This window comes from Homarus americanus, unplaced genomic scaffold (genome assembly GCF_018991925.1).
Source record: "Homarus americanus isolate GMGI-L3 unplaced genomic scaffold, GMGI_Hamer_2.0 scaffold32583, whole genome shotgun sequence".
NCBI classification, from domain to species: Eukaryota; Metazoa; Arthropoda; class Malacostraca; order Decapoda; family Nephropidae; genus Homarus; species Homarus americanus.
The window spans coordinates 8,540,692-8,558,532 of NW_024713129.1; positions in this window are offsets into that span (position 1 = coordinate 8,540,692).

The following is a 17,841-nucleotide window of genomic DNA, read 5'->3' on the forward strand; positions in this document are numbered from 1 at the left end:
GACGTCAGGAGAGGCGTCATCCAGCCAGTGCCTGCTGGTGAGGCTACGGAGTGGTGCACCAGGATGGTTGTGGTGGCCAAGAAAAACGGTCAGCCCAGGCGCACTGTAGACTTCCAACGCCTCAATGCAAGCTGTCTGAGGGAGACGCACCACACACCTGCACCATTCGACATGGTGTCTGGGGTGCCAGTGCACTCGTTCAAAACCATCGCAGACACCTTCTGGGGATTTCATCAGGTGGAGTTGGAGGAGGAGAGTGGATGCCTGACCACATTGATCACACTGTGGGGCCGTTTTCGATACTGCAGGACGCCCATGGAACATTGTTCAGCGTCAGATGCCTACACCAAGAGGTTTGACGACACTATTCAGGATGTGCCCCGCAAGTACAAGTGAGTGGATGACACTCTCCTCTATGACTCCAGTGTGAAGGGGGCGTTCTGACACACCTACGATTTTCTGGAGACCTGCACTCACACAGGTATCACATTGAAACCAGAAAAGTTCTTGTTCTGCAGGAGAGAAGCCGAGTTTGTGGGTTTCCTCCTGGGGTGGGACCTCTACCAGCCCACTGCCCAACGTCTGTCAGCCATCAAGGACTTCCCCATGCCTGATCAGCCATCAATCACTGGCATCAGGTCCTGGCATGGCCTGGTTAACCAGTTGGCTCCCTTCCTTGCCACTGCAGCTGTGATGGAGCCCTTCCGTGAGCTCCTCAAGAAGCCAGTGGGCAAGCGGGTGTATTGGGACGACCAGCTGCGGCTCGAGTTTTGCAAGGCCCAGGACACCATCTGTCAGTTGGCCAGGGACGGCTTGGTGTACTACGACAAGTCCAAGTCCACGGCAGCTGTCACGGATTGGAGCAGGGAGGGCATTGGCTTCGTCGTCCTGCAACAATACTGTGCCTATGCCTCTCCATAGACGCCCTTCTGCTGCAGGGGAGGGTGGCGGTTGACTCTGTGCAGTAGCCGACATCTGAGCACAGCCGAGGCCGGCTACGCTGCAGAAGAAGGGGAGGCCCTGTCTGTGGTATGGTGCCTGCGCAAGGCCAGGCTGTTCCTCCTTGGCTGCCCGAACCTCATTCTGGTGACGGACCACCGCCCCTTAGTTGGCCCGCTAGGGGACAGAGCCCTCACAGATGTGATGAATCCGTGCCTGTTCAGGCTCAAGGAGAAGACCCTGCAGTACCGGTTCACGGTCAAGTACTTGCCAGGGAAACAGAACTGTGCAGCCGACACCCTATCCCGCTTCCCCTCCCTCAGGGCGGCGCCCGACGCGGAGGACATGGACCAAGAGGAGGACCTGTGCGCTGCAGTGTGTGCAATAACAATCGTAGCACTGGATCAGGATGGGTGCATCACTATGGACGAAGACACAGTGTGCAAAGTGGCTGCGGACGACCCAGTGTACCAGATTCTAGTGTCGAGGGTGCTGGCGGGCGACTGGCGCCCCCACAAGTCACAGGAGGTGGCCTGTCTGTGCCCGTACTTCTCGGTGAGGGACAGGTTGGCTGTGGTTAGGGGTTTGGTCAACTACATCTTTGACCAGGGCTGCGTGCGCCTTGTCATCCCCGACTCCCTCCGCCACAGGGTCGCCATTAACCTGCACGTGGGGCACCAAGGCCTCGACTCAATGCTCAGGCGGGCCCGGCAGTCTGTCTATTGGCCTGGCATGGAGGGTGACCTGCAGTATCATCGGTCCCGGTGTGCTGCTTGCGAGACCCACGCCCCTTCCCAGCCTCCAGAGTCATTGGTCTTGACCCCAGCGCCAGACTATCCCTTTCAGCAAGTGGCGGCCGATTTGTTCCACCTGCAGGGCCACACGTACCTAGCATATGCTGACCGACTCACAGGTTGGCTGGAGATCGCCCACTTCCCCAACGAGGCCACCTCTGGAAAAATCATCGCCCGTCTGCGGGCTTACTTCACGAGGTGGGGGGCACCTGAGCAGATCTCCACGGATGGAGGTACCAACCTTGCCAGCCTTGAGATGACAGATTTCCTCAAGTCATGGGGGGGTTGAGGTGCGCCTCTCGTCGGCCCACTTCCCCCAGTCCAATGGCAGGGCAGAGGCTGGGGTTAAGGCCGCCAAGAGGCTCCTCAGGGATAACACTGGACCCGGGGATAGCCTGGACTGCGATAGGACATCCCAGGCCCTCCACCAGTACCTGAACACTCCTCTGCAGGGGGGGTGCACAAGTCGCCCGCCCAACTTGCCACCGGCCGCCAGCTCCGTGATGGCGTTCCCGTGGCCAGACAGCACTATAAGGTGGACCAGCACTGGCGGTGGGCACTTCGTGTTTCGCCAGCTGGCTCCCCTAGCCGTGGGCACGCAAGTGCGTGTGCAGGACGCAGCTACCAGGCTCTGGGACAGGACAGGAATAGTGGTGGAAGCCCGCCCTCACAGGCAGTATGCCGTCAGGTTGATTGGCAGTGGCAGGGTGTCCATCAGCAACAGACGCCACCTGTAAAGCGGAGCCACACCTGTGCCTACCACCCCGGTGGTACATCAAGCTATGCCTCCTGGCCCCCCATCTGCGGTGGCTTCCGTACCCGCACCCTCGCTCGCACCCCTGGCCCCTCCCCAGTCTGGCGTGGCCAGGCCCAGGAGAGGCCGTAGGCCCCCGGGCTGGTTGGCGGACTACAAGGTGTAGTGCATGTGGTGTAAAATTAGTTTAAAGTTTTTTTTTTCTTTGTTTGACTGTTTTTTTCTTGCATTATTGTTTTTTTTATGAATGCATTGTTTTCCTTTTGTTAGTTCAAATGTGCATTGTCATTTCCATTTAACTTGGGGGGGAGATGTGAGATTGTGAAATGGCGTTCCATCGTACGATATGTTGAGGTGTGAGCTTGTCTGTGGTAGCACCCGGTTGCCAGTCACCATCTGACGCTCTAAGAGTAGAGTCTGCAAAGAACCTGGTCTAATATTCAAACCTCTCACACTAGCATGGACTATAATATCCTTAGTGATATAATTTTTGTGTTTATTTACATACTGAGACTTGAATTGAGGCGCTTGCATTACAAGGGGATAAAGCGCCACCCCGGGCAAAATGCGTTTTTTTAATGAATATCACTATTTTCACTCTTCCTCTACATTTTGGCATTGGATGTAACCCCCGAGGTAGACTAGAAATATGGTTGAAATTCTTTTAAAAATAGGGTATCATTTCGCCTCAGGCCGGGAGCTACGTATCTGGCTGTGCTCTCAGTAAATAAAAGTGATCACATCCAGTTCAGAGTGAGAGGAGTGCGAGTCAATGATAGCGCGCGTCCCCTGGACCATACCCCGTGTCAGCCATTCACAATGGATTTCCCTTGCTACGTCACAGTTCCTCGGCCAATACATGCGTCCAGATGCTGCCTCCCTGTTAGTCTTGCCGTGCTGCATAGCATAAGGCGGTTCAGTGTTTCTACTGCTATTTTGGATAACTTTTTGGCGTAACATTGACGTTATTCGTGTTCCACGAGTGTGAGAAGTGCTACGCAATGTCTGGCCAATTTTAAAGCAAGATTCAAGAAAGGCCAGCCCTTCTGGTGTGGGTTCAGGAGCCCTAAATCCTGAGCGCGTGTCTAATGACGACAGTGCTCACGTGGACACCCCAGCCACACTTAGAGAAAGTGATTTTGGTGTTGAATTTAGTTGTGATTATGGTGATGCAAGTGCTACTGGCAATGGTGATGGCCATTAAAGTTATACGCACTCCTCAGGATTTAAGAATCTTCAACTTACTACGATCGTCAGGGATAATAAAACGAAGGAACCAAACAAAATAAGACTGTAATATTATTATTATAATACTGTACTGTTAAACTCGAGATTATGTAAACTTTCTACGCCTTTGTATTTGTATGTTAATTACATTGGGGGGTGGGAAGAGATTAATGGTGGGGGGGATGAGTGTCGTGGTATTTCCTTATTATTACACACTATTATACTTAACAATATTATAAATCTTTGGCTAATATATAGGGATGGAAAGATAAATACTGACAGGCAAATAAGCTTTTTATTATTACTGTACAGTATTTCATTTTTTGGGAGGGGTTTGGAAGTGTTTATGAGGGGGGTGGGTATAAGTCTATGTTGTTTTTGGTGATCATTAACTTGTTTTATAGTATTGGCTCACAATAATAAGAAAATTTTGCAGAAAAATGTGATTATTGTTGGTTTGAAGATCAAACAACCAACCATGATGGGTAGTTATTCTCATTCAACTTGCGATAAAATAATAACTATTCACAGTACAGTATTAACTTCCAGTTTTCACTGCTCACTAGGAGAGGGATTGAGCTGCACTATAAAACAAAAGAACCCCCCAGTGTAAAAAACAACAAAGTTACGGTTGTTTGAACTTCAAAAAACTTTAGACGCATTTTTCTCAGCTTTTTAAATTTGGCGCTTCACCCCCTTCTAATGCGGAGCGCCTCAATTACACACAGAGAAAACAATTATTTTTGTTAAAATTTATTCTTTATTTTGTATAAGTGACCAAATTATAGTACTGTATTATACATAAGGGCCGTACTGTTTACTGTTTATGTAGCATTTCCCCTCCATCACCTACCATTCCCCTCCATCACCTACCATTCCCCTGCATCACCTACCATTCCCCTGAGTTACCTACCATTCCCATGTGTCACCTACCATTCCCCTGAGTTACCTACTATGCCTCTGTGTCACCTACTATGCCTCTGTGTCACCTACTATGCCTCTCGCCTACTACAATTCTTCATTCTTCGCCTGCAGTGCTGTCCAGTGTTGCTTTTAGAAAATTGTTAATGACATGTATACGTATATGGGCCGATAATTTTTTATTGTTTTACTTTTGTAAGGGGGAGGGAGGGGGGAAGTGCCTCGATAAGTCGGAATTTGGGATAATTCGGCAGGGCCAGAGCCCCATACGTGATGAGTCATCAAGGTTTTACTGTACATCTTAACTTACCTGGTACGTACGCCTCTTACACTAAGTATCACATCATTAGTACATACAGTCCCCCCTCACTAGTGCATTTACAGAGGCTCAACAGATTTTGTGCAGTGTGGCAGCACAAAGTAAAAATAAAATGAAAACAAATATATAAATGTAAAGATTTGTGGAATATTTATGTTTAATAAGATATGTATTGAATAGACTGTTATTAGATCGTATCTTTTGCCTAGTGGACGGTGGTACAGTGAAGTGGCGTAAGGAGAATGTAGGGTGGGAGAGGGGGGGGGGGCAGCAGGGAGGGAAGTGGAGGCAGGTGCCCTGCAGTAATGGTAACCATTAATGGTGAACTATTAACATTTACTTGAAGCTTAATTTCATATCTATTATTTTCCCTCGTCTGCTATATTATGCAGATAACATTCATATTGTTCACGTTAAACTTTGGCCATAGTGCGAACAAGAGGAGGTTTGAAGTTAATTGCGGTGATTCTTTATTCACATGTGCTTGTTGCTTGCTAGAACAATCTACTATACTATACTAATAGAGCAAATAAAACATGTAATAATAATAATAGTGCTTGCAATCTGTCTCAGTATCCGAGGTGCATGTCACGTCTGGTTGTGTTAGGATGGTGAAATGTAAATGAAAATAATACTCTTTTCTAAGTACAACTAATGCCCTTTCTATAAGTTATATCTATTTCTTTATCTGTAAAGAAGCAGGGCCAAGCGAGGGGTGTGAATTGACTGATCATTGATAACATACTGTAATCAGTGTTTGACACTTGTGTCATTTAAGAAATTATAAATCAGTTTGTCATTTCAGACATTTTATTTCTTAAACCAGTATAAAGGCAACAATACGTGTTGAATATGTTTCTAAATAAATTCTGTGTAGTGGAGGAGATTTCAGACTTCTGTCCACTGCTTTTATTAAAATAAAAACATGTTCACAACACTTGAGGTGCCAATGCAACATTTCACACTCATTCATCACAGGCATTTTGATGTAATCATTGTATTGTGGTAACGAGTGGCGTATATAACGAATTTTCAGTGTAATACACAATGAACTATTTAAGATAATAATCAATAACTACCGTACAACAGCTATGTTTTGTATCCCCCCCCACACACACACACACAAACATGCACACACACACATATCCCCTCTGATATAGCATTTGGTGACCATATCGACCCCTTTGAGCAAAGTGGTTAAAATGCTACCAAATATGTTTTAATTAAAAATTTTGGTGTACACAATAATTATAAGCCAATACAGTATAACCTCAGATATCTGGCATTTAACCATCCGAAACTCTCAAGCAACAGTCATTTTTTAGTGGGGTCAATTTCCAGTAAGTAATATCTAATCACGTTTAAAAAATCTAGAAAATCGGTTTGAATTTGGTGTTGCTTCACCCATGGTTCCATTTCTGGCCACTAAAGGTGCTGTGTGAATCTACCATGTTGGCCAAACACACTGGGTGCTGCCATTTCAGTTCTGCTTTCTAGAATGTTTATGCCGGTGTAACCGTTATCATCGCCTCATCCGTCCAGCATGCCTAAGACAGGAGCTAAGTGCAAACACATTGTGCTTACTCTAAACCAAAAGATGGATATATGTAAGAGACTTGAGAAGGGCGAGAGTCGTCATGTGTTGAAAAAGAATATATTTACTATCTCCTTTTATTCCTTTTATAATATTTACTATGACGATGTTCTTCAGTTTGAGATGCGTATTTATCAGAGTAACTCTCAAGCATCCGGAAAAACGATTATCCAGCATAGTCAACTCCTCATGCATTCCTGATATCTGAGGTCTTACTGCAATAAACATACAATAATAAGTAAAAAGCATGCAGTGAAGTAGTAGGCAGCTATCAAACAGGGAGGTAATACCGCTTGGGAAGATATTGGAAACATAATGTGTTGTCTAATGGTAGACTCTGCTGCTATATGACATCACAAAAATTGTGACCAAGTCTCAGGTTGCTGATCTGACTTTCTGCCTCATTTACACACAATTGCAGGGTCTCAATTGTTTCTCTTACTTTGACATTACAACATATATATATATAATTTCTCACTCATGATCTTTTTTTTTTCATTTATGTATATATTTATGGTTCTTTATTATTATTATTTGTTATTATACATTTTCATTTATTATTTCACCCCCCAGACCCCGTTGTGGGTCAGTGACCTGTGCCCGGGTAGGCTAATCCCAGTAAAAATAAAAAAATAAAAAAGCGGAACTTACTGAGAAACTGGGCTACTTAATATAATGCAGTGCGAAACTGCGAAGTCCAGCCAAGAAAAATTATTTGAATTTCATAGTGACGCACTAACAGTAAATCTACTGCACTGTATGTACAGCTGGATCCACTCTTGTGTTTACCATTTAGCGTTGCCAATCTTCTCTCTCCGTGAGGTTTGAACCCCCGAACTCAGAAGTGTGAATTCAAAGCATTCGCTAGTAAGCAGGAGGGAGAGCGGATGGGTGCGTTGGAGTAGTTGTCTTTCTGTGAGGAGGGGACTGGGTACTAATAGAGGGATGAGGACGGAAAATGTATATCAGTTGGGAGTGATTACAGAGCAGGATAATGCTTTGACAATTCTGACAGGGTTTCCTCAGCTGAAAGTAACCGTCTAGCACTAACCAGATGAAAATACTTAAGTTACAATAGAATAAGAGGGGATGAATTCATGGTCTAAGCAAAAGTGGGCATTTATGAGCAAAAGGATTATGGATATGTTTGAATCTATATCTTGTAGAAGCAGCGAAGTTTTGTTTAACCAAATGACTACGAGATGGAACTTCCCAGCCAATAAAGTTGTCTGGCAGTAGCCAGAATAAAATAGGTAAAAAGACATCGTAGTGAAGGGATTAATTTAACAATCAAAACAATCAGGAAGTGGGCACCACATATTTATTGTATAATACAAACTTGATGTGAAAAAAATTAGTTCAGTTGGCAGCTGTCCGGCACAGAATTAGCAAACCACATAGTTCAGTTCTGTCAAATAGTGAGGTTAAATGGGTAAGAAAAAAAAAAAGACGAGTATTACTATTATTATCATTATAAAATGTGCAATTTATGGTGCTTAAAGGTCTTAAATAATAAAGTTGCTTCTATGTTGTGCGCTGGAGTGAACCTTCGACTCCCCACTCATCCGTCCTCCCTGCCTCCACCATCCAATCACAGATATGCCATTAAAACTGCACAAGTACCGATGCATATAGGGACCGGGAAAAGTCATTGGTTAGTGAATCAATGGATATCGAAGAAATTAATCCCATAAGAACATAACAAGTTCAGGGGTTTCGGATAGGCCACCCTACCCAAAAACTTCCATCTACCCTTGACATATATCTTTGTCATGCATACTGTCAAGCAAGAAAATAATGCAGACATATAAAGCAAGCATAATAAGCCTTAAATAACCAGTGTAAAGCATAAATTGAGACTGTTATCTACCTGTGTTGAGGATGGTAGAGATGGCCTAGGGTGGCAAGTTCAAGTCTCTACCAATCCTTGCTGATCCATCACAACTCTTATTATGCCTGATTATGCCTTTTCACATCACATCACATTAAGTTGCCCAGCACAAGTGGAACTATGACTGGGGCATTTAGGCATGATTGAATAACACACTAAGTCGGAAATAACGAAAAAACATGAAGTCAGAGACACATAGTAAGTGTAAACAAGATCAGAGATGAGTCAGGGCAGTGCGCAGAGCCTTCTCATGGCAAGAATTCAGACCACGCCAACGCCCCCCCAAATTCAAAACAACTCTCCCACTCTTCTCCCGATCATTGGATATCCGGGGTATCAACGAAAATTGCAGAGTATTTCCCCTATGTGTGATCGTCGGTTATATGAATCGGCAGACAATGGGACGTTGGTTTTCGGAGTACACCTGTATTCGTACATATATTTTGGTAATTAGTCAAATTCAATATATTAGGAAAATAAAGCAACACTTACCAACAACAACTGGTTTATTCTGCTTCCAAAGAGATGAATTATGATGTATACATACAGGTGTAAGGGGTAGGTAAGGTTAGGTCTGCATACTGTTGCTCACCACATTCAATAACCTCCGTTATCCAGTATTTCTTAAATAATAAAGTATATAATACAGTGACAAATAAATGTAACACTGCCAGGTGGTGACGAGGTGAGGGTTGAGGTGATGAAGTAAGGGGTGAGGTGACATGACAAGACAATTACACAGCACACACATTAACAGCACTACTAAACCATTGTCTTATAATATTTTAATTTCTAATTTATATTTTAAAATTAATTAATACATGATGGCTTGATTTGGCTACTTTTGTACTTAGACAACTAATCAGGCCATATGGAGAGGCATTATAAACTACAATAATATTTATTAAGTTCTTAAAAATACACTACAATATTATTTACTAAGTGCTCAAGACAGATCCTGTGGTAAGTACCAACCTTCTTGAGCAGTGACAACAACGGTGCTTGAGAGATGGTAGGTGCTGGCAACATTATTAGGGAGAGCGTGTCAGCGGAAACGATAAGCTGTTACCGCTCTGTAAACAAGAGAGGAATATAATATGGTGCAGTAGCTAATTTGGGATTGAGTGTGTGATTTTTTGGGGGAAAAATAATTATTTTTTGATAACGTTTTATTAACCCGGCACCAAATGAACCTAAATAATAGGAATTATGGGTGAAATTTAATACAGTTATAAAGGGATCATGGGCTGCTGAGCGGGGGGGGGGGCAGTGAGTTGTTGTCTTCCCCCTCCTCCTCCACCACCTACCACCTCTTCTCCACTGCTACACACCCAAATAAAGTTTTATACAATATCTTAATATAATTCATATTCTATTCCAATAATTCATTCATCTTGATCTATTTAATACGATATTCAGCTTCAAAACACGTGGCAGTGCTGGTAGTCTGCTGGGATAAACATACAGGCATCCCCCGCGTTACGGAAGCCCGGGTTACGGAATTTTGCTCTTGCGGAATTTGTAAATTATGACCAATAATTTTGCGTTACGGCCCGTAAATCCGCCCTTACGGAAATTGGGGTAAATTTTAACAATTAAAAAAAAATCACTATATAAAATTAATTTTTTTTTTTAAAAATGATAATTTGTCTGGTGTGGATTTCTTGGTGTTTGCTACCGCCAAGCGTGGCGTCGCCACGCGGAGTCAGTCCATTGTTTACATCCAGTGTGCGCGCATGTTTCTCGCCCCAGCAGTTGGATTTAACTTTTACAAACATACAGTGAGTACAGTACAGTGCATTACCCTTATTCAAGATGACTGGAAAGAGGCCATCAAGTGGAAGTGACCGCAGTAGTGCAAAAGAAGCCGCAAAGGCATTACATTGGATATTAAACTTGACGTTTTAAGAAGGTTTGATGCTGGAGAAAAACTTAGCCAGATTGCAAAAACATTAGGTCTTGCTACTTCAACAGTGGGAACAATCAGTGATAATAAGGACAAAATTAGGTCAAGTGCTCAAGCTGCTACTCCATTAATTGCTCGAACCTTGTATTTTCATAGAAATGATGTGATGCTAAATATGGAACGACTCCTGAGTGTCTGGATTGAAGATCAGACTAAATGCAATGTGCCACTTAACACTATGGTCATTCAACAGAAAGCCCTAAGTTTGTATAATGATTTGCAGGAAGAGGAAGGTGCATCTTCTGAGGTTAAACCTTTTCTGGCTAGTATAGGCTGGTTTGAAAGGTTTAAGAAGCGCCTTAATTTACAAAACATAATAATGAGCAGTGAAGCTGCCAGTGCTGATACAGATTCCGCTAATAAATATCCTGCTGAGCTGAAGAAAATTATTGATGAAGGAGGTTACACACCAGAAAAAGTGTACAATGTACATGAAACTGGGCTTTTCTGGAAGCGCATGCCTGCTAGAACTTTTATTTCCACTGAAGAAAAATCAGCACCAGGCTTTAAAGCATCCAAAGATCGTTTAACACTTCTTCTGGGAGGAAATGCTCCAGGTGACATGAAATTAAAGCCCCTACTTGTGTATCACTCAGAAAATCCAAGGGCTCTCAAGGGCTTTGCCAAGTCTAATCTACCTGTGATTTGGCATTCCAATAAGAAGGCTTGGATGACTATGACCCTTTTCCAAGACTGGTTCACTAACTATTTTTGCCCTGCTGTAGAAAGATATAATGCCAGGCGTAACATATCTAATAAAGCATTGCTCCTCTTAGACAATGCACCAAGCCACCCAGTAAATTTAAATGATCTTTCAGATAATGTGAGAGTGGAGTAAATCCCCAAGAACACAACTTCCTTGCTCCAGCCAATGGATCAAGGTGTGATAGCTAACTTTAATACATATTAACTTAGGAAAACTTTTTTGCAGCTCATAAAAGCAAATGATGGGGAGGATAAACCTACAATTAGGGACTTCTGGAAAAAGTTCAACATCTTGGATGCTGTGGATATATAGCCGAGTCATGGAATGAAGTGAAAACCTCAGCTATGAATGGTTCATGGAAAAGCATATGGCCAGTGTGTGTCCATGAATTTCACGGTTTTTCACAAGCTGAAAGTCTACAGCAAGTTCAACAAGACATTGTAACACTTGCAAATAATGTGGGCTTTGAAGAAGTCATAGAAAATGATGTGGTTGAGTTGCTAGAGATCCATAGAGAAGATTTGACTAATGAAGATCTGATGATGCTGGAACAAGAGCGAGCTGCAGGACAAGAAGAGGATATAGAATCTCCACCCACCCCACTTCAGTTGACAACAAAGGATATGTCTAAAGCATTTGCACTAATACAAAAAGGTCTGCAAATCTTTGCTGATAACGACCCCAACCGTGAAAGGAACATCAAGATAGCAAGAGCAGTTAACAATGCTCTCAGTTCCTACACTGAGGTGTACAAGGAGAAGGTGCGCCGTAAACGTCAAACAACTTTGGATGAGTTGTTCATCCTCAGAGAAAAGCTGAAAGCAGATGATGAAGCAGATGATGATTTACAGGGCAGGGCAGAAGAGAGTATTGCCTCTCCCTCCAAATAACTTCCTTTGCACCACCAATCCTCACGCAGCAGTCAACATCTTTTGTGGTAAGTACAGTACAATATTTTTATTTGTTCCAACTGTATTTCTCTTCATATTACATGTATATCATGAATTATTTAATGTACTGTATTGTATGTGTTTATAAATGTTTATTTTCATTCATAAAAGTGCTTGAATTACGTTTTTCGGGCCTAAAAAAATTCCGTAGGAACGCATCTCCAGTTTTATAATGGAAGTCAATGGGAAAATAGGTTTCACGTTACGGAATTTCGCGATACGGTCAATTTTCCAGGGACGAAACCCTTCCGTAACGCGGGGATGCCTGTAAACATGACTACAGCGCCAGTGTAAGTGAAGCGGTGTGTGGGAGAAGCTCACAGTCTTGACTGCCAATTATAATTTTGCAGCATATGCCGGTAAATGCCGAAAATGCCATTACTTATATTTTTTACAAATGTTGTAGGTAGTAGATGGCAATCAAACAGGGAGGTAATACTGCCTGGGAAGATATTGGAAGCATAATGTATTGTCTAATGGTAGACCCTGCTGCCATACGGCATCACAAGAATTGTGACCAAGTTCCATGTTACTGATCAGACTTTCTGCCTCATTTACACACAATTGCAGGGTCTCAATTGTTTCTCTTACTTTGACAAAACAACATACATATACCATTTCTCAGTATTGATTTGTATTTTTATTTGTTTATTTATTTATGGTCCTTAATTATTATTATTATTACTATTACAATTATATTATTATTATTATATAGTATTTTTTTAAACTTTTATTATTTTGTAATTATTATTATTATTATTACAGTAGACTCGCAACTTACGCACGGGTTACGTTCCTGGGACTTCGCGTAAAACCAAAAAATGCGTAAAGTCAGAAACACTCCTAAAAATCCCCTAAATCACCCTCAATCACTACATAAATACAGTGGTCCCTCGGTTAACGAAAGGTTTGATTTACGAAATTTCGGTTAACAAATTAGCTCCCATAAGGATTTTCAGTTCGATTAACGAACAAAACATCGATTAACGAAATCCTTACGATAAACACGTTTTGTTGTGCGCATCAGCTGATCAGCTAGTCTGCCAATATAGTAATTGGTTCTATGTTTACATTCGTTTTCAGTGGAGTAAATATCAAAAAAGTTGGTCTCTTGAATATTTCTGCATTTTTTGTATTAAAATTATTGGTCATTCTGAAATTTAGTTAACATATTGATAATATAGACAGTACAGGGAGCAGTTTTTGTGCGCCCATCAGCTGATTGAATCACCCAAGAAACTTTCTCAGTTTAACTTTGTTTACAGTGGAGTGAACATCGATTTTGTTGGTCTCGTGAATATTTTTTGCATTTTTACATTAAAATTATTGGTTATTCTGAAATTTAATTAACATATTGATGATATACAGTGCAAAAATTATTATGAAACATGAACAAGGCAATATAACCAATGCACTCTGTAAAGAATATGGGATGTCATCATCGATTGCCTATACAGTGGTCACTCGGTTAACGAGATTTCAGTTAACGAGTTACCTTCCATAAGATTCTTAAATTCGGTTAACGAGCAACCCCTCGGTTAACGAGTTTCTTACGAGCCGACCTCAACAAGTTTTGGCTTGCACTGGGCGGTAAACCAGCTGTAGTAAATATCAAGGAGTTTATACTATTCAATAATTTTAAAAGTTTAATATTAAATTTTTTAGTCATTTTAACAATTATTGAACATAATTGAAGGTAAAGTGACTAGTTTAATGCGTGGCATCCAGCCTCTTAACACAGCAAACAGGCGTTAGTCTCTTTCTGTTTTCACTGGAGGTAACATCTTACTTGAGACTCTCTTCAACTAAATGCTTTTTTTCTGTGTTTCCAAGCAAATTATTGGTCATTTTCAAATTTATTTTACATATTGACAATATATAGTGCAGTGCAGTGTTATTTTAAAGAAAATATTCTTCATTTACAACAAGTTTAACTTTAAAAAGCACGTGTTGACATTGTTTGAATCCAGCATGGGACCTAAGAGATCAAGAAAAGCAATTTCAATCCAAACCAAGCAGGAAATCATAAAAAAACATGAAACAAGGCATTAGAACAAATGCGCTTTGCAAAGAATATGGCACGTCGACATCAACTGTGTCGACAATTCTTGCACAGAAAGACAAATTTAAAAAAGTGAAAGTGAGAGACAAATCTACAAGAGTGTTTAAAAGTAGATCCTAATTGCAGAAACTGAGAGGTTACTTATCATCTGGATTAGGGAAAAACAGATGAAAGGTGATTCAGTTTCTACTGAAATCATTTGTGAAAGAGCCAGGGAGATTTACGAACATTTAAAGACAGATCAACCTGGTTCTTCAGGCACAGAATTTGAAGATTTTCGGGCCAGCAAAGGCTGATTCGAAAAATTTAAGAAAAGAAGTGACATTTTCAGTGTTGTTAGGCATGGTGAAGCTGCTAGTGCTGATAAGGAAGGGGCAGCAAAGTTTTTAGATGAATTTAAAAAACTGATGGAAGAAGAAAATTATCTTCCACAGCAAGTGTTCAATGTGGACGAAACTGGGCTGTTCTGGAAAAAGATGCCCAAAAGAACATTCATCACCAGAGATGAAGCCTCTTTACATGGGCATAAACCCATGAAAGACCGTCTCACTCTATTGCTTGGTGCCAATGCTTCAGGGGATTTCCGACTGAAGCCTATGCTTGTCTACCACTCTGAAAACCCCAGGGTGTTCAAGCAACAGAAAGTGATAAGAACAAAGCTTCGAGTTTATTGGAAGTCCAACAGTAAGGCATGGGTGACAAGACAGCTCTTTAATGAATGGGCTGTTGATGTGTTTTGCCCTTCTGTCAAGAGCTACCTAACCACCAATAAACTCCCTTTAAAGGCTCTTCTCCTCATGGATAATGCTCCTGGTCATGACCCTGACCTTGCCAGAAATTTGGAGTATCAATTTGACTTTGTGAAAGTGTTGCTTTTGCCTCCAAACACTACATCAATCATACAGCCAATGGACCAGAATGTGATCAGCAACTTCAAGAAGTTGTACATGAAGAAAATGTTCAGGAGGTGTCATCAGGCAACTTCCAATGATCCTGAACTAACACTGAAACATTTCTGGAAGACAAAATTCAACATCCTGGAGGCTGTAAAATTGATTGTGTCATCATGGCAAGAAGTCTCCACTAGATCCCTCAATTCTTCATGGAAAGCACTGTGGCCATCAGTAGTCCATGATTTTGAGGGATCTGAGGAAGAAACAGAGTTGGACCAGGAGATTGTGTCCATTGGTCAGTCATTGGGCCTTGAAGTGGAGGAGGAGGATGTGGAAGAGCTTGTGATGTCTCATGAGGAGGAATTTACTCCTGATGACTTGAAGCAACTGGATGAGATGTTACAGGTAGAGGCTGACAGTGGTGAGGAGGAAATTGAAAGTGATAACCATATGTTAGCTAAACAGTTGAAAGATGTGATTTACCACTGGGAGAAGTTCAGGGAATTGGCTTCAAAGCACTCAGAAGTGGAAAAAACTGAACTAACTTTGTGTCATGTTGAGGACTCAGTGGTCTCCCTCTTTAAACATAAGTTAATGGTGAGGAGGACAGATGCCCCACAGACCACAATTGACACTTCCTTCAGTAAAAGGCAGAAGGATCAAGATGCTAACCCTCAGCCTTCCACTTCAAGAAGGAGAGAGGATGTTCATGGTGGAGAATCTGTCAGTCCAGAGGTTCCTGACATTTTCATGGAAGGTGACTCACCTTCCAAGAAGCAGTAAAATGCTTCTCCTCCACCTCCACTTCCTTCTCTTCTCACTTCTCCTCCTCCACCTTCCACTTCAAATTCACATCATCATCATCCAGGAGCCTTCTACATACACACCTCAAAGTAAGTAAACTTTTCTACCTTTTTTGTTGAATTTAGGCAATTTTCGGTGAGCTGGAACCAATTACCCAAAAACCCATTGAAACAATGGTTTCGGTTAACGAGCAACCTGCTGGAACGGATTGTGCTCGTTAACCAAGGGACCACTGTACAGTACAATCAGCTATTTGATGTGTAAACAAAGCTGCCAGTAATACGACATTCACACCTCAAAGTAAGATAAAATACAGTATTCTATTATTCTTTATTTATTATTATAGAGTATACTGTTCAGTACAGTACTGTATTTAGTTTATATTTAATGTTTTGTTAATTCTATTACTGGTATACAGTATTTTGTATGTACTTTTCTGTGAATTGGAACCAATTACCCAATATCCCATTGAAATAATAGATTCAGTTAACCAATGACTCTGTAGAACGAATTGTTTTCATTATCCGAGGGACCATAGTACATACATATACACGAGAACTCATAAATCACATCTGTAATGTGATACAGGTGATTAATTTTTTATCTCTTGTGCAAAATATATGACGTATATATTCAAATTACTAGTGAAATCGCCTCTTTCGCTAGGCCACGGTAGGACGCCACCCTCCGGGAGGCTCCACATTGTCTCACTGTAGTGCATTAAGGTAGACCACATTTTTGGTTTTGCCATTAGCAGCAAGGATGTACAGTTTTTGCCAATTCCCACTCTGGAGCATCCAACATAGAACTGTCCATGAGAGAAGCAAGGAAACACCAGGTTTAGGCCAACCATCTTTAAGGACTGTCCCTGGCTTTTGTAGATGGTCATGGCAAAGCTCACTGTATTTAGTTTATAATTAATGTTTTGTTAATTTTATTACTGGTATACAGTATACTTTGTATGTACTTTTTCTGTGAGTTGGAACCAATTACCCAATATCCCATTGAAATAATAGATTCAGTTAATGAACGGCTCTGTGGAACGAATTGTTTCCATTAGCCAAGGGACCACTATACATACATATACAGTAATACCCTGCTTTACACGGTTTTTTACGCATTTCTACATTTACGCGGTACCCTGCCAGAACCGGAATTCCCACTTTACGAGGTGCATCTACTCATATACGCGGGTGAAGTATAATTTTTTTATTTAGCTCATAAAATTCATACAAATTACCCAGCCAGAATATAATTTACATTGCCGAAATTCTTACAATATGATGATCATTTTGAATATAAACATCATAGATTTTGCATTAGACATACAGTCAACCCTCACTTTACACGGTCCCACATTCCGCGTTTTCACGTTAACGCGGTGCCCTGCCAGAACCTAACGTGCTCACATTACGCGGAGAGTGTCCGGTGCGACGCTATTTTTAGATTCGCCCCACCCGCCTGCCTGCCTGTGCTCTCGCCTCTCCCTCCTCCTCCTCCCTCCGCCTGGGCAAGCCGCGCGGTAAGGTTGCGCAGTGTGTGTCTTTGTTGTGTTATCACTGACGTCATATGACGTATCGGACTATGATTGGCCATGCATCCCTACCCCCCTCTGCTGCTAGCTGTAATTGGCTTAAAGTATTATGATGTGTCCACCCGGCGGAGGGAGGGACGGAGGGAGGGAGGAAAGATGATCCTTGACCTAGCCGCGCCAGTTTCATCCCTCCACGCCAGACCGTGTAAACGTGCATCCATTGTTCTCTAAAATGGCTTCCGCCGGACCACCACCCCCAGAGAGAAACCTTTCCTTACCTGGACCCAGCGGCACTAAGCCAAAGAAGACACGACGTTCCTTAAGCTACGAGGTGAAGTATACCATCATCCAAGAGTTGGAGAAAGGAACAAGGCAGGTTGATTTGGCGCGCCAGCATGGTGTGAATGAATCTACGATTCGAACAATAAAGAAGGATGCAGCCAAGATAAAGGAGCACATGAAGATCACAAAGTCTACAGGTGCTTCT